We start from the raw sequence: 27,748 nt of genomic DNA on the forward strand, positions 1-27,748 counted from the left end.
TTTTATTTTCCATGATCTAACTTTATTTAGTAATTGAGAATCAGTGGACAGTGACTTTGTCAGACATTATTTCATACTCGTATTCATGTCTATGAAAGCTGTCATTCCATGTGTACATCAATTTATGTTTTGATTAACAATAATTATGTTAAAAATGGTTAGGGAGTAAATGTACAAAAGAAAAACATGATTTTATGTCATACTAAGTCTACGTTGGCATATTTAAAAGTGTTGTCCTAATGTAACTATAAACATTTTTTAAAAATGAAAATGAAGAATGGTATTCCACTTTTTTTGTCTGATGAGTCATACAAAGTAATAGCCGACAGCTTTTAGTATAACCTATTAGAGTTTTTCATTTAAATGCAACAAAAGTCAGTACTTTTACATTCATAGGATGAACAGGAAAGTGGATTCAATGACGGAACACAACAGACATTTGTAACACAGTTAAAACGGGATGACAAATTAAACAATATCACACAGTGTAGCAAGAAAAGAGCACAAGAAAGGTCACAGGTCACACCATCAAACAAAAACTAAAACTTTAATGCATGTGTTTTTAAGTGAGAGTGGTTTAAAAAAGGGAACCTTTTCACTCTAACAATCAAAAATGAGGTGGAATGTAATGCTAACAAACATAAATTTTTTTTAATAAAAATGAAAGTCTGGTGGAAGACCCTTCATGTGTAAATATATATTAGTATTTAATTTGATCTGCTTTTATGATTCAAATTTGGCTAGCGTATATTATTAACATGTAAATATTTAATATGCATACCTTCAGTATTTCATACATTTCATTCAAGCCTCCTCTGCCTCACTATTAAAGGGTTTAGAAACACATGGGAATCTAGGACACAAATAACAGGAGGTGATGGGTGAAAGGACAGCAGACAGCAGATTCTGAGCCCCGGGCTTTAGCAGGAGACCTCCATAGTTTGTGGCCTGCCCTGGTTGTCCAGGACTCCAGAGTTGGGTCCGTCCAGAGGGCTGTTCATGTTGCGGTTGCGTGAGCCATCCGTGGAAGTGATGCTGGACGAGGAGGATCGGGATCGAGACAGACGGGTCATGCCAGCCGCTGGTACTGTGAGATGAGAGAGAGATATGAGAATGGGATTACCTCAGTCTTCAGTATAATCGGGGATTGCAAGCAGAACGAAAGAACAAGCATCATGCAAGAGGAAACCGAACCGAGAATGTAATAATAGATAATCACAAGCTCATCTCGCGTCTGCCTACACAGAGTATAAATGTGTACACAGAAGCATTTCTGACAAAACGTAGACCTAGCAAAGGCAGAGTAAAGACACACACAAGCTAAACTAAAAAACAACAACACATACCTTTTGGAAAATAAAGAATACATTAAATAAAAAATTAAATCAATTAAAAATTTTAATATAATAATAATAATAATAAAATAAATACACATACAACCAACACTAAAAACATCACATACCATAGTGAAAAAGATATTAAAGTATATAAATAAATAATAAAGATGAAGAATACTATAAGTTCAAAATTAAAAATTAAAAATTAAATAAAAATGAATAAATAAATAAAACAGGGTCTACACAGCTTACAAAATCTTACAAAACTTTAATAATTGTAGTGACAGACCGATATGTTGACCAGGCCACATAATTTTTGGCATCTGTAACAGTGGTACTGAATCACTATATAGTTTAAAAACCTAACAACAGCTTTTTAAAATGGAAAATAGACATTTTATGATTTTAACCAGTTTTATTGAAATGGTTTAAACATAACACATTTTTGATCAAAATGAAAGTGTGTATCGACTATTCACCACCCTGCTTTCTAGATATCTGCATAGGCCATCGAAAAACCCATATCGGTCGAAGCACTAAATATTACCACGGCAAATATCTACATGCAAATATGTCTAAACACAATCACAGAAGTGAACCATGCAAGCATGTATAGATCAGTCATCAGTTAGATCACTTCTGGGTACCTGATTCAGTGCCCAGATGGCTGAGCAAAACATGAGGAACTGTTTGCAAAGGTTGAAGGGACACAGAGAGAACAATAAGATATCTGTACAACACAGATTTTCCAAGTATTTCATGGAAAAGCTTTCAGTATTTCTGAAAACAGGTCAGATACTGTTTAGAAACTGACTGTGGTCAGGGATGTCCGTTTTAATATGTAACCTTGCAAGTTACAATCTCAACCCTGCCAATTGCCACTGTACATCTTGCACGTGTTTTCAGCTTAAGTTTTAATGGTCTCTCAGGAGGGTCTTAAATCGCCAATCTTTTTCTGCCTTGACATTTAACCACCTGAGCCTCATGCTGTATTTATGGCTCTTCACCTACAGAGGGCGTCAAGAAGCAAAAAAACATGCTCTTATATATCCTCAGATGATTATAAATATTTTTGGCGCCTAAGCTAATTAAAGAGGTCATATAAATTACTATTTATTTTTCCCTTGAGATTCACAATGAAGTCCTTATTAAGTTCTTCATAACCAATATCAAGCTTCACTCTAACTTCCAGTACATTGTCTGGGACCACCATGTACGGCTGCCACCCCCTAGTGGGGGTCATGATGAACTTCAATTTATTTACTTAAAAAAAAAAAGAAGCACTTTCTGGACCTGTTTGGAAGTTTACTGTATGTTTTTGTAGCACAATGATCTCTCTAATTTCAAGACTGAGCAAAATTAGATTCCTCATGGCGTGACCCCTTTAAAAACTCTCTAGAGCTTTAATGGCTTAATTTAAAAGCCTGGAATGAATGTTACAAGCATTATGCTCTTGAAAAGCCACTGTTGGTCCGACTCCTGTTATGACGTAAATTCCTGCCTGATTTGAACAAGGACTAAACAACAGTGCAGAAATTAAACGGCAAGTATCTTTGGAGGGGGAGGTACAGGGTCAGAGAGAGGGTGACATCTTTTCACACAGAGCGCTGGCAGCACATCGAGCGCTTTACTGGAGCGGCTAAACCTGTCAACAAATATGTGAGGAGGGCTCATTCAGAGAGCATTGCGATGTGGCGCACGTCTGTAGTTTGGAAGGAAAACTAATCAAAACACAGTGCGTGGGAAGACTTGCTGAGTTGTGTGCGGTAAAAAAGAAAGAAGGAAAAAACCAAAGACAGACTCCCTGAGCCGGATTTGTCTTAATAAAAGATGTCCATTAGTCATGGTGTTGTGCTGAATTGCTAATTAGCATAGCCTAGCATCTGAGAAACGCAGATAAACAGATTGCATGTTTATAGAGAAAACTGACCCAGATTGTGCTGCAGATTAAACAAACATCTGAAGGCAAATTCACAGGTTAGAAAAAAGTCAAACATTAAGGTAAACTGATAAAAATACTCACTGTATCCCATTCCCTGTACAAAGTATTTGAAGGCTTCGGCCAGCTTTCCAGGCTGTTGGGAGATTAGAGGTCATTATTACATTATGCATATGTTGGTGAAGATAATAGTAGGGGCATAGGTGTTTAATAAGATGTTTAATATCAAGAGATAATGATGGAACAAGACTAACCTGAACAACCTGAGGCAGACCGCCACAGTCAGCCATCTGACATAGAAAGAGAGAATAAAAATAATGTATATGGTGAATAGAGATACAAATAACACTGAAGAATGTGCCGTTCACAATGTACCATTTCAGGAGAGCAAAAAGTTTAAAGAGGTAAATGCTGAACTTAGGGTTTTGCAAAATATCCATGTCATCTTACCTTCAGCAAAGTGGTCTTTGTTGGATTTAACCTAGAGTTGCATTCAACCTGTAATATAAAATATTCAACAGACTTATAATAGTGAAGTTCAGAGCAACAAAGAAAAATAAACTGACCTTGTACTTGGAAACTTACCACAGCCTCCACAGCAGGGGACGTGTCTCCAACCACCAGCAAAGAAGGGCATCTGTACAGGAACAAGCAGTCGTTAAAAAAAAAAAACAGTACACTATGACATGACATGACACAAAATAAAATTCTTACGTCAGTGTCTTCACTGTATTCTCATTGAGACCGACAACTGGCCTCTCGACTCCAAGGTCTTGACGCCTATTAAAACAATCACCTAATTTAAAAGTTTTGCCAGCATAGGTAATAACCATTATAGACGATTTTTAATGAAATGTCACTCACGCATTGTATGAGCCACAGAAGAGGGCCAGGTTGTCCTGGTTGATGTCCTGGGCAATGTGCAGGCGGTATGTCTGAATAAGTTCTTGGTTGTCAGTCAGCTCCTCCTAATTGATCAGAATAACAAATGAAAAACTTTGTGTTAAATGAGAAATAAAAGCCAGCTGGCTCTCATGGAGCTCACAAAGCATTATGGGATTGATTGATATAAAGTCAAAGGGGTTTACTCACAGTGCTGAAGTGATGAGCCATCACAATGTCCACGAGATTGCTAGTCCACCCAGTGAGCTAGAAGGGAATCAGAATAATATTGTTGTGGGATTAATATAATAAATTGTGTTTAAAAAAAAAAAAAAAAAATAATAATAATATTATTATTATATACACACACACAAACATTATAATTGTAATTACATATTATATTGTAATATACATATTAAATATAAACATTTATATTATATTAAATATGATAAAATACTGTATATTCAGCTATAGAATTACAGAAGCATCATGTTTGTTCAAATTGTTTACTTACCTTAGAAGCAGCCCAATCTATCCAGCCCTCAGCGCAGGGGTCCACATTGATCAAAACCAGCCCCTCCACCAGGGACGGCTGATTCAGCTGCAGATAGAGCAAATGATTTAGTCTTTAATGAGGATGACATGTGGAGAGTGGTTTAAAAATTCATGTAGTCATGGTAGAAGAGGAGGTTTTAGCAGCTGGACTCAAAGCGTCTCCCTTCAGCACCCACTGCTGCTGCTGACTGTCACTGACATTAATCTTTCAGAGTATCGGTCTATACACACACATAGGCATAAAGGATGAGAGAGTAAGGCAAAGGGAATGACACAGGGCACTTAGCAATGAGTAAATGAGAAAAGAGAAGGGATGTATTATGGGTTGTCTTGCATAAAAAGAAATGCTGAATATATTAGGCTCGTGAGTGTGTCAGAGATATTTAGACTTTGATCAATAGCTTCATATGCTTGAGGCTGCAGTGCATGCAGTATAATAACGGTCCTGCATTCACAGCCTCTGGGGCCAATGCAGTTTTGCAGCACTATTTTGGCTCTAAAAGGGCAGGTGGGGATGATATAAAAATATGTGATATAGCTGTTTTGATATAGGCCTTGTACACGCAGTTAAGCTTTTGCTGGAAAATGATGCAGTGTTAAATTTTTAAGGTAGTTGCATTATAGATGTAAGACAAACAGATCTTTTTGTAATTTAAATGTGATTATTTCAATTATTATTATATTAAAATACAATTTTTAAGAAAACATTTAATTAAAAAAAAAGTAACAAAAATGTTATTCAAAAATATTTTGAAAACGGACCGGTGAAAATTTTGTAGGAAAAGTAAAATTTGAACTAGACATGACAGCAGCAGAAAAAAATCCTTCTTGTTGAGCCATGCAGAGGTACTTAATTTGCATATTGTAACATTACAACCCAGAGAGAGTTTAAAATACCTCTGTTGATAGAGTTTACTAATAATTTATCTCCAGTAGTTATTATTTCTTCTTAGCTAATGCCAAATGGGTTAAACTGTTGGCATTCATGTTCCCTGTTTACAGAAGACGCCAAAATGTTGCTATGGTTATGCTGATGGGTTTGGGGTGGAATTCAGTATTCTGTACACACACAGAATACTAATTTAGGGGATTCAGTCCCGTAATAAAGAAAGGAAGAATGAGTAAGCGAGACAGAGACAGAGAGACACACACACACAGAGACAGACAAGGCTTTAAGACAATAAAATCAAAGTGATGCAAAATGAAAAGCTGTAAACTGTCAGAGAACTCACAGCAAAGCAGGTTAAGATGTACGCTCCAGCTCCCACACCAATGCCAATCACGCTGTTCACCCTGCAAACGGACACACACACACATCCTGTCTCACCTTCAACAACTGCAGTATTTCATCAGAGAAATATTGTAATTCACTCAATCCGTGTTCTGCCAGGATGAGTCCTACAAATACAGTCATGTCCTGCACACCGCAGGTTCACACAGAGACCTCACTGATTGATGTGGTAGAATGTAATGTATTACTAATGGACTGGCTTGACTTTGTTACTCACTTCAGCTGAGTCAGGACTGAGGGTAACATCTCTGCCAGCTCATCCATGGTGGGGTATTGGTACCTGGAGATCAACAAACAGAAAAACAGGATTTAAGGGAATTTTGACAATGGCTGCATATATATAGTAGGCATGAAACAGTATGTGAATAGAGCAGTCCAATGTCCAAATTCACAGTATTCATAAAACTTTAGGTGAAAAGTACTTGGATGACTTAATACTTTCAGCCAGATTCTAGGCACATTTAATGAACGATTATTATCCCATGAGGCCATGGGAGTGGATTTGTGAATGGCAGTGAAGCAACACAACTGACATTGGTTGGTCACATGACAACAACAACATGGCGAATGTAGTACACTGCATTTATAATACACACATTTATACTATATCGTACTTTTTAACAGTGGCGAAGTAATAACTTATTCAACAGTACCACCTACTCAGAGTATTTAATGGCAATATTGCCTCATTGGTTGTGGAGATGTACTACTCACCCTGTGGGAAAGGGAGGTGCTCCCTCCTGCTGGCCAGGGGCGTCCACGTGCACAACGGCAAAGTGCTGAGTGATCTCCATCATGTCCTCAAAGTTAAACAGAGTGTTGAAGCAGGACTTGTCTGAAAACCAACCAAATGCCGTCATCATCCAGTTCAGATTTATGACAAGTATAAAATTAGTCTGTCATTTGATTTTTTCACATACGGTTGAGGCCGATGTCATGGTAGGTCAGAATGACAGGACGGTTGCCTTTAGGGCTTCCTCTCATAGTCACATGGAGCACACCGTGGGGCGTCTCAATGTCATGCTCCTGGAACAAAGAACAAGAGTTCGAATACACCGATACAGACAATAAAATCTCTCCTTAAAACCTCCTCAAGCTGCCAGGAAATGCTTGAGGATTTACTATGCGACTAAGTGAGTGAAGTGTTGATGCTGCTGCTTTCAGGACGCACGTATTTGTGTAGTAAGTGATATCTCCCATGGCTGTAGGATCAATAAAAAGATCTAGAGGGAAGGCCAAGCAGCTGCACAGAGTCACGATTCAGTTCCACCACACATCAGTACTGTTGCATTATGGGTATGCGCCTTAGAAATGTTTTTTCATTGCAGTATACACTGATTTGGGCGGCTGGTTTACATAAAGAATCCCTCAGCATTCAATTAATAATCGAAGATCAGTGAAATGATCATATGAATTTATCCAGTGATTCATATTCATTGCTTAGATTAAATCCATTGGCTTTATGTAAGTGATCTAAATCCAGAGCTCTAATGCTCTAATATAAATATACATCAAAATCGAAAGGATGAACCACAGACTCTTTATACTTTAATTTCACTCATCACCATCCAAATCTGTTTAGGAAGTAATCCAAAATCTATAATACATCCTTCCAAGAGGCCAATTAGTACAGTAATCAGGGGTGTGAAGTAACGAATTACAAATACTCACGTTACAGTAATTAAGTCGTTTTTATCAGTAACTGTTTTTTTGACAATTGTTTGAGTAGTTTAAAAATTGTGTACTTTTACTTGAGTACATTTTAAGTGATGTATCGGTACTTTTGTGGTCGTTCCATGCTTATTTAAAATTTTATTTTTATCCATCAATGTGATTGGATAGAGAGTAATAGGTCTCGTGACTTTCGTCAAATCAAATTGTGCATAGAAAACTTTAACCGCCAACTGTTTATCATGGCTGCTGGAAGCGCATTCTTCAAGCATCAATTCAGTCGCATCTTCCTCTAACTTAATATGTTAAGGTAAATTTCGGATTTCTGCTTACTAAATGATTTGTATATATGCTTGCCTATCTACACGGCCTGAAATTTGGTGTGAGGTTGCAGGTATTGCGTACAGTGTTAAGTGTTAACTCCCGCAAGTGCCACGTTATGAGATCTACGCTGCCTCTCTCGCGTGCGTTCTGCAGCAGTCTCTTGGATAAGTCGTTGTTGCTTGTTGAACTTGTTGACTTTTGATGAGTTTGAGCGCGTGATGTGCTCTGTGAAAAAGTGAGTTGGAAACACAAATTGAGGACCAATCTGCACCTTATTGATGACCCGTGGCGTTAATATACTGCATCTGTGCCAGCGCGTGATGTAATAAAACGGCAGCTCGTTAATAAACGTAAAAAAAAAATTTAATTTATACAATCCGCCTTCAATTAGCAAGTGCACTCATGTATAAACAATTTTCAAGTTCAACATCTTTTGTTCCATTCAGTTGTGGATGCTGCCGATTCACCGAGACCGCCACGGCTCAGCAAAGCGTGTGTGTGTTTTCCTTTGAAAAATTTTCCCCAGAAATACTTAGCTATTTAATGCATTTTTACTTACAAATTGTATCAGCATAATAATTCGAGTAAATGTGTAAAAGGTATGGCATGATGCCATCCTTCTAGAACAATGTGTATTTATGTTAAAATTGTAACACAGATTATCAATTCAATTCAAGTTTATTTGTATAGCGCTTTTCACGATACAAATCATTGCAAAGCAACTTTACAGCAAATTAAGTTTCTACAATATTTAGTGGTAGCTTCTTATAAGTGGTGACTGTCAGTTAATGTACATATGGCAGAAATGTACGGAAAAATCAGTTAAAGACGTAATTAAACATACGATGAACATTATTAACAGCAATTATTATATGATGCAATCAAAATTTGGTAGTTCTGTATGTTGTTTCAGGGTTGGCATCATCTGAGGTCCTCCGAGGGGTTGGCATTTTGACAAATTATCAAGTTTAGTTATTCTTATTTCTTTATTGCAAAACGCTAAAACTGGCATCATTTTGGAGAGAAATGGGCTCTCATTTTAACCCACATCATGGTGTGTGATGCTGAACTATGAGTTTCTAATGGTGTTTGTATTTGCACTGTTCTAAACATTAATATTTTATGTGCAACAACAGCATGCTGTCTCAGTGGCCTTACACATGATTTTAAATCAATTTTTGTTAAATGGGGATGATTGTACTGAGAATAACTTTTATCTTTTCTTCAACTGAATACTGTTTCCGTGCTGTTTTGATGTATTTTAAAGAGTTGGCAGTCAAAATTAAAACTGCTGGATGATGGATATTTTTCATTCTTTATGACAAACAAGATAATGTGAATTACAGAATGTACAACGTTTTTAAAATGTATCAATTGTGGTGTACAGCGTTTATTATGAGGGGGTAGAATCCACAGCTCAGTACTCACTACTCATGAGTACTTTTAAATAGGCTACTCTTTTTACTCTTACTCAAGTCGTTTTTTGGACAAGTACTTTTACTCTACTCACACTACATTTTTTGGAAGGTAATGGTACTTTTACTTGAGTATATTTTTTCAGTACTCTTTCCACCACTGGCAGTAATAATGTTGTTTTTTTTATCCTGCCATTAGATATAAAGGCAATCATACACACTCACATACTACACTACCATTCAAAAGTTTGGGCTCAGTAAAGATTGGTTTTTTAAAAAGAAATACTACTTTTAATAAGCAAGGATGCATTAAATTGATTTTTATTTTTAAAATATCATCAGTTTACAGAGAAAAAAAAAATCAGTTTCCACAAAAATATTAAGCAGCACAACTGTTTTTTTTTTTAATTGATCAAAATAAGAAATGTTACCCGAGCACCAAATCAGCACATTAGAATTATTTCTGAAGGATCATGTGACACTGAAGACTGGAGTAATGGCTGCTGTAAATTTAGCCTTGCCATCACAGGAATACATTATATTTTAAAATATACATGAATAGCAAACAATTATTTTAAATTTTAATAATCATTTACAATCTCACTTTCAAAGATTTTTTTTTTCAATAAATGCATCCTTGGTGAGCACAAGGGTCTTCTTTCAAAAACATTAGTCTTACCGACACCAAACTTTTAAAATGGCAACATATGTGACAAGATGACCTCTAAACAGAAATACCTTCCTTAGATAAAATCAACAAAGCTACTGATGTGCACAGCGGCCGGATGCTTCTGGAGTCATCACAGGGAGTGGCTGCAGAACTGTGGAGAGTTACAATTCCATCATCCTGACCGTATGACTTTGCAGAACTGTAACAGACTGCAGCCCGGAGTCTCAACAATCCATTCGCTGAACTGTCGGAGTCATATATTGTACAAAAAAAATGTAAAAAGCTAAATCGCTGAAATCACACGAGGTTACTGGCAGTTTGCTTTTATTTATTTATTTTATTCATTTATTTTTGAGGTAAGTAGCAAGTAAACTAGAAGCTGTATATCACAATTTGCATGGACAGAAATTTTCCGCCATTTTTACAGTGTGAGTCAGTCGATTCTTTTTAATAATATATTTAAAATAAGTCCACCCCTAAATGAAACGTAAAAACAAATCTTTACAGATTGGTCGCTTTACATGTCAGGCATGTGATCTCTTCCAGAAAAGGTGCACACTGCCACAAATCAAAAGTCTGGCTATGTGAGACGGTGCTTTCCTCACCATATGTTCCTTTAAACCCAAATGGCCTAAACCAAGACGAAGCAGCCATATGCCTGAGAAATCAGAGAGATTCCTCTACAAGAGGAGAGATTTCTCTAAGAAAAACTAATTAAGATATTAATAACACACAAAAGGCGCAAGGACAGAAAGTCTTGGATCAATTTCTGCTGACATAAAAATTTATTGTTTTAATGTTTTATTCACTCTCTATATTAACTGAGGGAGATAGGGCTGTTGTCAAGAGGAAAGACTGGTAATGTTGTCTTGGGCCTTGTGTTGAGGGGAGCCAACTACGGTCCTGGTGGTCCTGGATGGAGTGACATGTTCGGTAATGTATACACTGACGTCACAAGGTTGGACTATAGGTGTGTTTATGAATATATATATACACACTTAAGGGAGCACTTGTGTGTGTATGTGTGTGAGAGAGAATTGTGCGCATCACAGCTTCCTCTGCATCAATAATAGAATGAGTCACAGCAGATGGACACAGAGATGAGATTAGAAAAATTTGCTTCTATTTTGAAACTCTTTATGTGAATTAAAGTCACATAATTGTGACTGGCTATTCTTTGCTAATATGATTGGGTTGATTATAATACCTTACTTGCTTTGTGGGCATCTCAAATATTAAAGTTGCCATGAAATAGAAATTCATCCAGTCTCGTTTCTAAATGCATGTTACAGATCTTGTGAATGATTAATCCAAGCATATGTTTCATTAAAAAAGAAAAAAAATCTCTTAATTTTTAATTATTGTTAAAAAATGTCATAACCAGATCTTATGGTGAAAAGGGCAGACTTCTCTTTGGTGACATATGCCGGACTTCTCCAATCATTTAGAAGCTTGCATTCAGATCAAGTCCTGTCTCTACATTTGCTTCTTTTTAAAAATCTGTTTTACTGATATATTAATCATTATATGGAAGAGAATCTCTGTCGCTACTTCAGTTTCATCTCAACTTTTGTCAAACATTGACAAAATTCCACAGACATACATCAAATGAACTGTCCTTCTCTTACAGGAAGACAAACCAAAAATATTGATGACTCATTCTGCACTACACAAATTTTGTCCAATCAAATGCTCTCTGGAGACTGTCCTGCCTCTTAATACCACCTGCAACTGCAAGTAACAAATCAAATTCATGTCTGTTATAGAACTAAAACCTGGCATTCATTAAATATATCCCATTCAAATTTAAATATACTTAAATAGCAAATATATCAATATGGGAAAAATAAAACCGTGCCAAATGATTTTATGGGGTCTTTAATATAATACTTGCTCATCTCCATATGGGTAAAGATAAAAATGGGCGGGTTTTTTCATAATTGAATCGTGCATCCTATAAGGCATTTTGAGAATGAATGTCTGGTGTTTGCCTTTAAAATCATTTGCACTGGAACGAATCCAAACATTTTCAGCTCTCGAGGACATGTACGATCAAGGCCAAAGAGTGGAAGAGTCTGAAATGTAACATTTAAAAAAAAAAAAAAGTCTCTCCTGTTCACTCTGCCAAACACACTTTCAATCTTCCAGACACATACACACACTTACACTCTGCATGTGGGTTTAGAAAGTGTGGGAGAGTCTGTAAAGAGGAGCAGAATAGGAATGAGCTCGAAAAAAGAAGACTAATTCAAAGAGACAAATAGTGATGTAATATCATGATCCCTGACTAGGTCAACAAACGGCTGTAGAAGGTGATCTAAAATCTGAAACCTACTCATTACAAACCATAAACTCACTAAAATATGATCTGATATCAAACGCTTGCATCATCTTCCTCTCTGTGCTCTTCAAAAGAGAAAATCAGACTAGGGAGCACTGAAACTGCAGCCTGCTTGTCACAATCAAAAAATGCAGATGAAATATGCTATTGGTTTGACTAGTGAAATTCTTGGTATTTTCAACTGGGTAAAGATGTTTCCTACACCCAGACAGTGTTATATCAACTGACATTGAAGGAGACACATTTCGCCCAATATTCAAATTATCATTGGACTAATATGGGTTTTTAAATGGTTGATTCTTAAATAATTCCATTTAGTAACTCTGTATCCTGAATATGTGGCTATATCGTTGGTTGCAGATGTTTAAACATAAGGGAAATTACAATCAAAGCAGCTTTCTCTTGGGAAAAAGAGGCGAAGCCAAGGTGAATGAATGAATGAATACAAGCCAACAGTCTCAGTCTTTGCCCCCCACCCCCGCTCCCGCGTCCTAGCTAATAGCATCCATCAATCACACACCACAAGCCTGAGAGCCATTACACAGCACAAACTTGATGGCAGATCACTATTACACACACACGCACACACAGATCCTAATACACACCATCCATACTAGAAACACACACAGTAAATACTCACTACCACATCCTGCCAGTAATGCTTGTTTTTAAGTGCTCCAAATGTCCTTGATTTGCTTGACCTATTAGACTGCTTGATGATCATCGGGAAGTGTGCCATATTTAAAAGATTGATTTTTCGGACAATTCCTCGACTGCACCAATTTATCATTTCAGTGACCATCATGTACATTTGAAGCCCCTGAACTAGAGATCTCTATAACTAACAGTTTAGTCTCAGACTGGTTTAATCTGTGGTAGGTAAACAAGCCAAGAGGCACATGACTTGCATGACTAATGCAAGAAAACACACATCCCACAATGGAAAGAATCAAATATACTGGCACATACATCAACCACGACATGCATGCACATGCAAACATTTCTGCAAGAATATCAATGCTAAAATACTCATAAATCAGGATTCAGGAATCAGTCTTGGCTGTCAGTTGTAGCGGCCTCTCTTACACACACACACACACACACTCACCACTGCATCTCCAGTGCACGCATTCTGCTCCACATTCAGAACGGTTGACATGTTTCCACACACGAGACAGTGACAGGTTCAGAGAGGAGACAGGAAGAGATGGGAGGATCCACGAGAGAAACACAGAGTGGCTGAAGGAGGGATGGAGGAGAACGGACAGGGAGAGCAGTAGCTAGGCAGAGATCCAAGAGGGAGGGGGGAGAGAGAGGAGAAGAGAGAGGAGGTATGTTTTGAGAGAGAGAGAGAGAAAGAGAAAGAGAGACTGTTGAGATGCAGATAGAGTGGGGAGGAGAAAGAAGTGACTGCGGTTTGTGCTGGGGAGGCAGTGCTTGCTCATGCATACGGCAGCGCTAAAAGAGCCCTGCTGATTGGACGAGGGGGGCTCAGGTGGGCGGGAGGTGGCAGGAGCAGGGATGAGAGGGGTGGGGCAGACACAGAGAGGGTGAAGATGGAATGATGCTCTCCACTGCACTTTATTATTTGTTTCTGGGTGGGGTCAACTGGTTCACTTCTCAGATTCAACAAAAGAAGAGATGCAGAGAGAATTGACCTTGCAAATTAATTGATCTAGACTAAACATTTGGATTAATGATTGTGATTATTGATTATATTAATTATATTTATTCATGGTAGTGGTTCTCAACTGGTTTCACATCAGGACAGATTTGATTTTATCAAGTGGGGGTAAACAATTAAAACATCGACTGATTATCATATAACTATACAAAATGCCGTTACAATTTATTAATATTTCTTTTACCTTTGCGTACGGTCATTTTCAAGATTAGGATGTCAATGTTGGAATGTAAAATTATTTTTTGACATCAAGATATTATATATTCAAAATGATATATTTATAAGAATAACAACAATTATATACATATATAAATATGTGAATATTCAAAACAAATATTCTTAAGTTTGCAGCCATAAATGAGCTAAGTCTGTCAAAACCTTCCAAAACTTGTGTATGGGGACATCCTCAATTGTAAAAACAGCATAAAAATAAAGTAAAAAATAAGTTTTCTGTTAGGGTTAGGTTATAGTATTTCAAACTAGTTGTATATAAAAACAATATCTAAGGAACGTCCCTGTTTAGATAGCTAAGCAAATGTGTGTGCACAAACATGTACACCATGTATTTAAACGTATACAGTGGGTACGGAAAGTATTCAGACCCCCTTAAATTTTTCACTCTTTGTTATATTACCATATACATATATATATATATATAATATATATATATATATATGCAATGCGTTTACACTTGTGACCGATTCATACATTGTGACTCACTAGTTGAAAATCACTGATTTACCAAAAAAAAAAACACCTTCAAATGAGCGATCAAATCAGTGTAACAGCTAGAACTAAACCTAATATTAGTTTCCTTGGATTTATAATAAAGTTCATTTTTTCATTTTCTACCACTGCAATAAATAACCAAGGTTTCAAGGTTGCCTTCACTTAAAGAATTATGACATACAGCACGTCTGTGACCCAGCAGAGGTGCAGTGTGGTATCATCTGTGCGATCTCTCTTTATGGATCTTGGTCTCTGATAGGTTATTGATCTGCCTTCCCTCCATTTATCAGTAGATGAGGCTGAAAAATTGTTTTTCATACAATAAGCCCCTTTGTCGTTCCTCAGGGGCCACCGTAGATAAACACAATCGGAGTAGTAGTAGTCAGGGAAGGGAAATAACTGAAGCTGGCAAAATAATTCAGCATTCGTGTATTGGAATTCAACACTGCGTTATAAAGGTATGTAGAGTCTATTTGTGTATCAGACAGTTAGCTAAAATGCATTAGTTGGATAAATGAGACTGCACAACACAACAGATGGCACAAAATACACACTGATCTTGCCATCTATTTTACACAAAAAGTCATACAGCAAAAGTACTCAAAGGTTGTATTACTTATTGATGTACCTGCATCTTCAGTAATAAATCAGATTGTGTTAGTCACTCTTTCCATCTCATTGAGCAGTCTTGTGGAGAGTGCTGTACCCGAGTGACCTTCAGGCAAGCATGTGCACATCAGAGGGCAAAATGGACAGACACAGCCTCTGAAGGCCTGTCAAGATTAACTACCAAGAAACTTAAGAAACAGCAACATATAATTTATAATAGAAACAAAACCGACACAGTAAGGGAGAGAGGTCAATATGATTGTAGACATTTGGGCTACATCACTATTTGATAGCTGAGACTGATAGAAGGTCACTAAGAACGGGGGATCAGAGATTAAATATTGTTCTAAATAAATCTTTTCTCCTGGGAAGTGGTCTGTTGCTATTTCAGATTATTTTGAATATTATCTAAATACTGACACTGTATTGGAGTCAAGCATATGACTTTGCTTACTCTGAGCTTCTGATGCCCTCTATAGGATGAAATTGTCTCTGAAAAATGATAAACCTCTCGTGAGGACTTGCAGTATTCACACAGATGCTTTAGCTATTTAGCTTTAACCTTTAATTACTGGCTAAGAGCTAAAGGAAAAAGATTATCTCCGATATCAGTAGATATAGGTGTGTGTGTTTATGTGTGTATATAATATATATATATATATATATATTATATACACACATACATCTACTGATATAGGAGACAATCTTTAAAAAAAAGTATATATCAAATACAGTATATATATATATATATATATATATATATATATATATATATAGACACATATTTGATATATACTTTTTAAATGTACATAAATTACATATATTTTATATGCACTCAATTGTCTCTAGTGAGCCATAATTAATAAATAAATTAAGAATAAGAATAAAATCTAAAATACATTTATATGAATTTTAAAATTCATATAAAAATCCACAGAATAAATCATTTCTTAAAAATTGTCAAAAAATTATTCTTAAAAACACCATTTCTTGGATTATGATAGTTTTAACCTATTATACAGTTCATGGACGTCACAGTGCTTTATTGCCGCCATATTTGTGTTTGAGTCACAGCTGCACGACCTGTTTCAGTCAATGATCACAGCAGCCACAACTACCAGAAGAAGATCAACGAAACACTCCTGGAAGGTTCCCAACAAGGTTACAATATGCTTGGGATATGTTGTGCTGTTAGCTGTATAACAGTCGTCAGAGAAACCCCGAACTACAATTTTATTTGATCCCAAAGGAGTTAGATCGGTGGAATAAATGGTTGGCTTCAATCAGAAGGAACCACTGGCAGCTAACGTTAGGGTTGCCAACATCAGAAAAGGAATGTAAGGGAAAATAAGGGACAATTGTGATTCTTTATAGGAGAATAAGGGACAGAATAAAGGACACTAAAATATTTGTACTGTACCACATAATATATGTAAGTATATGTAAAAGGTGTATAAAGGGTTCTCAAAAATAATCACATTTGTTTTGCTTAACCCATTTATGTAGAATTATTCTAAAAATCATTTTAATGTCATACAAAAAAAAAAGACAGTCAGTAAAGCATTTTTTAAAAAATTGAACTAAAATGTTATTGCAGCCATATAGCCAATGAACGAAAATGCATATTTTTAATTAAAGAGAACTTAAGAGTGTGGGATGCTTTTGCTGCTTCAATTTGTGCTTCATTAATGAGATCCAAGTTTAAAGGTGTCCTATTATGCTCTTTTACAAAGTCTTGATTTTGTTTTGGGGGTGTAGAACAGGCTTGGTGGTTGGAAAAAGCATTATTTTTCACATAATTTACATTATTACAATACATTTCTGCCCAGCCTGGCACAAACGGCTTGATTAGTTCCGGGTTTGATGAAGGCCCGCCTTCCGAAAAACGAAATGTGTTGTGATTGGTTAGCTGTCCCAGTACGTTGTGATTGGCGAACAGCTTAGACAGTGTTTCAGTACTGCCACACCCCTTGCCAAAGCAGTAAGTTCCGTCTGCTCCGGAATAGTTGAATTAGTTCACTTCCAGAACAAAAATTTACAGAATTTACTCTCCCCCTTGTCATCCAAGATGTTCATGTCTTTCTTTCTTCAGTCATAAAGAAATTATGTTTTTTGAGGAAAACATTTCAGGATTTCTCTCCATATAACGGACTTCTATGGTGCCCGCGAGTTTGAACTTCCAAAATGCCGTTTAAATGCAGCTTCAAAGGGCTCTAAACGATCCCAGCCGAGGAAGAAGGGTTTTATCTAGCGAAACGATCAGTTATTTTCTAAAGAAATTAACAATTTATACACGTTTTAACCTCAAATGCTCATCTTGTCTAGCGCTGCGATGCGCATGTGTACTCTGTGCACTCCTGTTCATGACAGTTAGGGAATGTCGAAAAACTCTCCAACTCAAAAAATCTCCTCCAAACTTAAAACTAGTCCTACATCGCTGTTTTACCTTTTTTTTTGTAAAAAAAAGGGCATTTGATCATCTTTGCATGTTCACTTTGTAAACACTGGGTCGGTACACTGGGCGATGTAGGACGATTTTGAAGTTGGAGGAGAAAATGAGATGGGAGTTTTTCGACATTCCCTAACTGTCATGAACCCGAATACACAGAGTTCACGCAGAGCTAGACAAGGTGAGCGTTTGAGGTTAAAATGTGCATAAATTGTACATTTCTTTAAAAAATAACCGATCGTTTCTCTAGATAAGACCCTTCTTCCTCGATTTAGAGGAAGAGTCCTTTGAAGCTGCATTTAAACTGCATTTTGAAAGTTCAGACTCAGGGGCACCATAGAAGTCCTATATGAAGAAAATTCCTGAAATGTTTTCCTCAAAAAATTTAATTTCTTTATGACTGAAGAAAGAAAGACATGAACGTCTTGGATGACATGGGTATGAGTAAATTATCTGTACATTTTTGTTCTGGAAGTGAACTAATCCTGTAAGGATGGCCTCAATATTGCCATATCAATTTGAGACGGATTCAGACCCCGAGAATATTGAACAAGAGGATTGCGCAGAACCTTTGCACGCACAGATATTGCAAGACATATTAGAGTGGTAACGTTATTGTTGTCGTTTTTTTTATTTTGGCTAAATCACGTTTTAGATACAATGTCAACAACCGCTAAAAAATAGCTGCATTTATTATGCACAGATAAGTGCAATGGTGATATGTATTATGTTTACTGACGCTACAGCAGTTCTTCTTCGTTTTCTCTGATGCGCTAACTCTGCAGCAGCACTTCTTCGTCGTTGTCTTGTCTGATGCACTCAACCAAGCGTTCTAACCACGACCTTGCCCCTCCCCACCCCCCAACCATTTGAATTTCCGTAGGCGGGATTTATTTTAATGATATTCTAATGGGCCGCTTTGTGACATCACAAACCCCGGAAAAACAATGCTGTAGTCCAAACAAGCCGTTCGTTGTAGTTCTTGAAAAGGGTTTTTTAAAAAACGAAATATCTCCCTTTGCAGTGGACTTTGAGATTTGTAACTTTGTAGATCTTTTTAAAGCCCTTTTTATGCCCATATTACACTGAACAAAATTATAAACGCAACACTTTTGTTTTTGCCCCCATTTGTCATGAGCTGAACTCAAAGATCTAAGACTTTTTCTATGTACACAAAAGGCCTATTTCTCTCAAATATTGTTCACAAATCTGTCTAAATCTGTGTTAGTGAGCACTTCTCCTTTGCTGAGATAATCCATCCACCTCACAGGTGTGGCATATCAAGATGCTGATTAGACAGCATGATTATTGCACAGGTGTACCTTAGGCTGGCCACAATAAAAGGCCACTCTAAAATGTGCAGTTTTATCACACAGCACAATGCCACAGATGTCGCAAGTTTTGAGGGAGCGTGCAATTGGCATGCTGACTGCAGGAATGTCCACCAGAGCTGTTGCCCGTGAATTGAATGTTCATTTCTCTACCATAAGCCGTCTCCAAAGGCGTTTCAGAGAATTTGGCAGTATATCCAACCGGCCTCACAACCAGAGCATGTGAGCGGAGCAGAGTGGTAATATTTCCTTAAGAGCGCAGAGAGCCTTTCTGAAGATTCCGCTCCGCTCGCTCAATACGCTCAGTGCTGCTTGCTTAACCCAGAATGCTGTTTGGTGATTTACTTGTTCGAGATCGAGAATCTGTAGAGATCGAGAATAGTAGAGCAGTTATGGAGTTCAGATATTGTTTCAACGAAGTTGCAAGCCTTATACATAAATGTAAAGTAAAAATCAAAGTTAAGAATGAGCAGGGAGAAGAAACTGAGAGGGAGTGCGGGGAGACTGTTAAAGTTAGTACAGATTCAAATTGATTACAGAAGCACGAAGATGTATGCAAACATGGTGCAGCAAAAGGTGAGCTACTTACATACCATAATAAATGAATAAACAGGTAGGCTAAGGTTATATTCGGTTGTACGGAGCCCCGATCGAATAAATAATAAATTAAAAAAATAATAAAACCTGCTGACGTCGCAGAAACGAATTGTTAATTCGAATTATATTCGGAGCTCCGTAGTTATTAAATAATCTCAGTTAAACTGTAGACCTAAGCTAACACACAGCTGTATATAGGCCTAAATACAGAACTACAGAGTACAGAAGATATTAGCCTACATCACTTAGGCCTATTAAAATATTATAAATAAATAAAAAAACTGACCCTAAACAATAGGTAGTTCTTCAGAATGTAGGCTAGATATAGGCAGCAGTAATTTATAATCTAATATAATGCACGCAAATTTGTTCTTTACAGAACGGAGCGGGATCAGAGCGGGAATTGGTTTATGGTGAGTGTGAGTGGAATATAAACGGAGCGCTTGCTTGGGCGGTTAGAGCGACTGAGTGGAGCGCAAATCCATGACCATCACCTCATAATGCAGCATGATAATGCACTGCCCCATGTTGCAAGGATCTGTACACAATTCCTGGAAGCTGAAAACATCCCAGTTCTTGCATGGCCAGCATACTCACCGGACATGTCACCCATTGAGCATGTTTGGGATGCTCTGGATCGGTGTATACGACAGTGTGTCCCAGTTCCTGCCAATATCCAGCAACTTCGCACAGCCATTGAAGAGGAGTGGACCAACATTCCACAGGCCACAATCAACAACCTGATCAACTCTATGCGAAGGAGATGTTTTGCACTGCGTGAGGCAAAGGGTGGTCACACCAGATACTGACTGGTTTTCGAACCCCCGAATACAGTAAAACTGCACATTTTACAGTGGCCTTTTATTGTGGCCAGCCTAAGGCACACCTGTGCAATAATCATGCTGTCTAATCAGCATCTTGATATGCCACACCTGTGAGGTGGATGGATTATCTCAGCAAAGGAGAAGTGCTCACTAACACAGATTTAGACAGATTTGTGAACAATATTTGAGAGAAATAGGCCTTTTGTGTACATAGAAAAAGTCTTAGATCTTTGAGTTCAGCTCATGAAAAATAGGGGCAAAAACAAAAGTGTTGCGTTTATAATTTTGTTCAGTGTACATGCACACTACACACTGACTAAAATTCAAAAAGTGAAAAAGCATAATAGGACCACTTTAAGAATACAGCGTAAGTAAAAGACGTCTTCCCTCAGGTAGATTGCATGTTTTCTTGGCTTTCTGGATGTTTGGCTCATGATCAATAATCATATTGTTTGCATTCGCTCAAACTAATTTGCTTAAAACAAAACATGGACGGTAAAGGAAAGTCCCGCACTGTGAAGTGGGAGCGGCCAGCCGGTAGAGGATTCTTCAAAGTCTTAAAGCCTTTCTCGAACGGCTACGCTCGCAAATAAAACAATGCTTTGTCTGAAAAGAATGATTAATTATCAATTGCGCTAATGTTAGCTAAATTAACATTAAATTTAGATTGTGTAGTAAGCTAGCTAACGTTATCTTGTTACACTAATTGACTCAAAAGTGCTTTGAGCTGATGTCAGTTTTATATTTACAAGTAATCTTACATTATTATGGGCTAACTGTTACACCTTCTGTACCCATAGGGCCCTAAAAATACAATCAAGTTCAAAGCTCAGTGTGGAAAATGGTAGTAAAAGGTCATTTATTATTTTAATATATTATCATTTATTAAATCTCATTTAGATGTGCTGTGTTCGTTGTCATATCGGACACAAAAATGGCGGCGAGCATAGCGGAAGTGACGTCTTCGGTACCCATGAATAATATATATTATTTTGATTTATTTATTTTCTACAGATTTAGACTGAAAGTTTAAGTATAAATCTATAAGCTCTAAACAAATGTATTAATTTAAGAAGTAACAGTAACTAAACAATGAAGGCAATGCAGTTTTAACAAAACACAAAAAAAGAGTTGAAATGTTGACAATTATAAACAAAATTTGGGACATAAAGTAGCGGTAATAAAATTTAAATGCAAATTTGTCTTCTTCCGAAATCGTTCAATGCACTGCTTTGGACAAAACTATATCAAGACAGAATTGGGAAATATAAGCATTTTCCATAAGCATTCAATCTGACATAGAATCTCACCTTAAAACTATAAGCACTGGCAAACCATTTACAGACTATTTGATTTTTATTTTCTGGCTTTTTGCATGATATTTTAGGTGGATGGTGATCGAGATAGACTGCATTTCCTCTCTTTTCACCAGCAGAGAGCAGTCACACCTAAAACGAGAGCTTCCTCACGCACATGAGGTGCAGGTTCTGCAGCATCAGTGCTTGTGTGAGATTGGATTGGCTGGCCTGGTGTCAGCCTATCACTGGACTAACACTTAATGTGTGTGAGCTCCTGTATAGAGGCTTGCTGAGTAAGGAATACTAAAGTCACTATAATGTAGAGCAAGTCATGCCTGAGTCTCAGCATGCTCACTGCAGGCGCTATATTTAGCTCATCTGAGACCCTGCACTGAAAGAAGAGGATGTGATCCACAAAGAATGGTTTTCTCATTGCTAAAGAGACAAAAAAAAAATACGTCAGATATGAACTCATAAATTATGTATATATCTAAATTATTTCAAGATGTCAACCACCATCATATCATCCATTACTCAACTGAATGGATAATGATCAATGTGGATAATCCTGATATGTTTTACAGGAAGATGCATTAAGTCCAGAGTACCTTCTCAAATTAGAACAATATCGTGATCATCGTATTTTCTTTTAAATGGATTGATTTCCACTAAACAAAATCAGTTTATGGCCGTCTGAGCTGATACAGAGTCCTTGAGTGAAAAAGGTAGAACACATAGTAGCATCAAATCACAGATTTTAAAATTTAGGTTTATTTCAACATCAAAATGTGATGCTTTTCCCAAAATAACTTTGATATTAAAATTTACATTAAAAGGTTAAAAAAAACTAAAATAGTCATCATCACACCACTTGTCTGTTTTAGCACACACAAACCTCTAATGAGCATCTAAGAATTACTCATTTTTATCTCATCCACCGAAGAAATTCTTAAACGAAGTCTTATCTTACCTGACAGTCAAAGTCTTGGAAGTTTTGAGAGTTCTGTAGGAGAAAGAGATGACCTTTAATTATTCTACACTCATTAACTTACATAAAAATGTCTAACAATATTAAATTTTCATATCATCATATCATCAATTATTCTTTGTCCAGCTTCTGCTGCTCTTTATATTGAAGCCACTAGGTGGAGTTAGAGGTCAGTGAGTCTCTCCAGTTCAATCGTTTAAAGCAGGGGTCTCCAAACTCGGTCCTGGAGGGCTATGGCCTGCAGAGTTTAGCTCCAACCCCAATTAAACACACCGGAACCAGTTAATTAAGGTCTTATTAGGCATGCTAGAAACTTCCAGGCAGGTGTGTTGAGGCTAGTTGGAGCTAAACTCTGCAGGACACCGGCCCTCCAGGACCGAGTTTGGACAGCCCTGATTTAAAGCAATGGTTCACTGAAAAATTTAAATTCTGTCATAATTTACTTGTTGTCATGTCATTTTTTTAGTGGAAAGCAGAAAATTAAGACTTGGAGTTTGTGCATAAGGTGCATGGACAATTTTTATAACACTTTTATGGTGCATTTTTGGTGTTTTATGGAGTTTGACAGCCGGTCATTACAAACGGCTGCTGTGTGGCAAGAACTGCATAATTCTTTTTTTTATTTCAAGAAAAAAATTAATAAATAAACAGCGGGTTTGAAACAACATACACATGATAAAGTCCAACATTATTTTTAATAAATTACCCACCTGCAATTGTAATGAAATTATAATTTTGTAGTAATATTGGGCCTCATTTATCAATCTAACGTAGAAACGAGCGCAGATCCATGCGCACAAATCAACTTACGACAGAGTTCACGTGTGATTCATGAAACATTCGCATGTCACCAATCTCATCGTACGAATGATCGTATGTTGATAAATGTGGCGGCAGAAAACAATCGTCATTTGAATATCACGCCCCTAAAAACACCCTGGTTTAAAGACTCGCCCCTGAATTTACGACACGGAGAAACGAAACCCGGCCAAAAAGAGGAAGTAATCTCGTGAAAGAGAAATTGATCTTACTCCAAAAACACCTGTTAACCTTGTAATTGCAAACAATTAGGCTACATTAATTTATGTAATTTATATGTATATTAAAATACTGGTAAATATAAACAGCCTATTTAGTTCCCCTCACGCTACAACAAATATTTGAAATTTAACGGTATTCAGAACAGAACAAGAATGAAAAGTAAGCTAGTTATAAAATTATATATTAAACTATAAAATAAAACACAAATTAGGCTATATTGCATTCATTATAAACAGCATACAAATGTCAAGCAAAACTGAAACGGCATTAGGCTCATGAGCCTGTCTCATACAAGAATTTACAAGAATACAAGAGTTTCAATTTTTGCCATATTTGTAACATTTGTTTGCATAACTATTATTCATTATGTAGCCTAAACATGACTTTATACTTCACTCATGTTCTATTATCCGTGTAAAATCCTTCACATGCACAAAAATGTTTGTTTGGGCGCTGCATGCTGATTTTACAGTGGACCTTTTAAAATAAACAGTGTAACTTTTATGTTTGGTTGACGGCATTTGAGTTTAATGATGAAGGGCTGAAATATCAGGCAACAATAGAACTAATGTTGCTTGTGTGTGTGTGAGGCGCCTGTGCGATCAGATGGATGAAATCAAATGAAAATACAAAGAAAATAAATAAAATGCATTAAGAGTGTCACAAAAATTAGCGTAGCCTATACTTGTTGCACAGTGGGTTTTTTCCTTTTGTTCATCTGTTATTTATATTATAGCCTATTGTATATTTTGTGTGATCCTATTTATTTTATTCCTTTTATAGACTTCATTTCTGTTTTTCTCCTTTCACAGAAGTGCTGCACGTGCATGATGCGATGATTGAATCCTCATGGTCTTGTTTTCGCTGCTATTCGTGTATATAAAGCTAAAGACCTGTATAAAACAAACAAAAAACAACAAAAAAAAACATTATAATCATACTGATTACCGATCGACTAATGAGCTTCGTTTGACGGTCAGGAAAATAAAAATGAACAAAATGCTGTCATTCTACAATTCTCCACCGTATTTACTATGCTGCGCGCAAGTTCAGGTAACTCAAAAACTTGCGTACACGAGCTGAGACCAGACGTAAGATTTGATCATAGCCACCGCTCCAATAAATTCAAAATTTTGCGTTGAAACGGCCATACGCCCAATTTTCTGTCGTACGGTCATTTCATAAATGAGGCCCATTGTGTTTTTGTCATTTTTAGTAGTTTCATTTATATATATGTCTGTTAAACTGAATTAAAACAAGAAATGTTGCCTGGGCAACTAGCTGAAGTTTGTTTTATTTTATTTAAGTTAAAGTGTTTAAGGAAATGTTTTTTTATGGTTTAAGTTTTAATTTCAGTTTTGTGTTTAAATATTATCTCAAAATATTATAAAATTAGAAATTACAAATACTTATTATTAAGCGGATACTATCTTTTTCTATCCAACATTAGTTTTCTGTTAGATGTATAAACCAGAGGGAAAACATAAAATAAAATATAAAATAAAATAAACATTTCCAACCAGTATTTCAAAAGAAACAGCAATTTGTTTCATTCATTAGTTCCAAGGGAGATTAAGCCACCCATAAAAAGTTTGTCCCTCGACTTAATTATAGTAAATCATACTGGCGGCCTTACTCAACGCTAATGGGTGTATGACATTTACATTTCTATTTCTAGAGTTTCTGAAATGGATGTTGAGTGGCAAAGAAGGATGGCAAGATTTAAACTGACAAACCCTGCGGATGCCGTGATGCAAATTCCTGCCATCAGGGGCTGCAGGAAGAATAATAATTATTATGGAGAAGACAGAAATATCTTTTATTGTGCAGAATTTTTTTGCACCTCAACCTCACCCATCCATTCTTTTTCTATTCCTGTCCTTTCAATTTTGTTCTTCCACTTTTTCTCTCTATCTTACAACCATTTCACTATTATTCCACCCCATCCACCTCTTTTCCATCTCCATTTGTTTTCTCTTGCTACAGTAACACCCACATGAAATATTCAGTTTGATGAAGTGAAGGCAGACACGGGGTAGAGAGGAACTTTGCTTCAGATAGAGGAAAACACAGACATGAGGAGACGTGTGTGAGAGTGTTTTCACGTGGCATAGATGTGTAACACGAGTCGTGAGACTTGACGTGTGCATGAGCATCACTATGGTTTACGCTGTGTAAGTAGTGATGAGCTCTGCTGTGTCTATAGGCTTTTTAATGTGTTAGATCTTGCTCCTCATACATTTATGTGCATATACAGTACATCAACAATGGCTCAAGGTCTGGCTGCAAATTCTGCTGATTTAAACTAAATATCTAGTTGACTTATAAGACATATTTAAGAATTATAACAATTGATTTTATAAAAATTGAAGATTGGATTGGAAATTGCAAAAAAAAAAAAAAAAACTGCAATAGAGTTACATTATAGCTGATTTCCAGCTATTGTTATTTTTTGTTATTATTATTTTGGTCAGCTTATTAAATATATCAGTAATTTGTATCCATAATTTAATTTTATATTGCCATTTATTCATGTATTTACTTGGATCAGTACTTTAAATAATACATATTTTTAATTATTTATATGATCAAATCTAAATTTTTTCTTTCTTTATTAATTATTCTAAAATGTATAAACACACACACACACACACACACACAACAACAACAACATAGTACTAATACAATAAAATGTGCACCTTTTGACTTCCAGGGTATATAAAAACTGGGCATTTACAAGATAAAAGAGGTGCATGTCATGCAAATTAGAACAAAATATCACTATAGCTTGTTCATGATTGTGTATGTACACAAGCATGATAGTGTGTGTGTGTGTGTGTGTCTGCATACCAGTCGGATGTTTCTGATAGGTTTATCTCACCTTGTAGGTCAGCAGAGGCCTGATCTCAGTCAGCTGAACGTCTTGTAGCTCATCCATCTCTGTGTCTGTCTGTACTACAAAAAATAAATAAAAATACACACGTCATGATCAACACTATTTATTATTGTAAATAAAAATCAATGTGTACACTGTTTTAATTGAATGCAATCTAGTCTAATAAAGTCTAACATTCCCAGACACTGCGTCACTTTTGCAGCAGACCTCACCAAGTCAATACAGAGGCCTTCTATTGAATTTCTGCTAATAAAACGCGCTTTGCAACGTACTTAGCAGAGTTCTAATAATTTCCTCACTTGTAATCAAGTGAGTGTAGTCACCCTTTTATTTTTAATTAACCTGGAAGACCTGAGATTGGGTATCAGACCACAACACCCTTTAGTCACACACACACACACACTCATTAAACAGTAATAAAAGCTGAGCGCCAAAGGAAATGTCTCTACAATTAAATCGGCTCTTTTTAGTTGCCTTGGGAACAGGGATGTTTTGATGAAAGGGTACAGACAGTCTGCTAGCTAGCAAATATAAAAATGTTACATGATTCTGGTCTGCGATTAATATTCCGAAGGTCGAGAGGTAAGCAAACATGCACAATGTACTTAAAACATCAGTTTCTATTGATCAGTCTTTCTGCAAAATCGCTTATTGTATTCATTACAAGGACTGAGACAGGAATGATCACGCGAATTGTTTGCAAAGACTGTTTGCAAGTGGCTAAGCAAATGAAGCCCCACTTTATGATTTTTTTTAAATGTCTATCCAAGGAGAGACCAACAGAAATATGATGTATGATTGAATTTTCAGTTTGAATTTGAATAGGACAAAATACTGACCTAGATGCTACAAAAATGTGGTATTTGGTATGAATGAG

The 27,748-nt window shown here is 36.6% G+C and overlaps 1 pseudogene; it reads right to left on the reverse strand.

Annotated features, from left to right (window-relative positions):
• LOC107600236 (protein NDRG3-like) lies at nt 1-26,928 on the reverse strand (annotated as a pseudogene).
• Nucleotides 26,929-27,748: the final 820 nt, after the last annotated feature.

Source organism: Sinocyclocheilus grahami, unplaced genomic scaffold (genome assembly GCF_001515645.1).
Source record: "Sinocyclocheilus grahami isolate Dianchi unplaced genomic scaffold, SAMN03320097.WGS_v1.1 scaffold2.1, whole genome shotgun sequence".
NCBI classification, from domain to species: domain Eukaryota; kingdom Metazoa; phylum Chordata; class Actinopteri; order Cypriniformes; family Cyprinidae; genus Sinocyclocheilus; species Sinocyclocheilus grahami.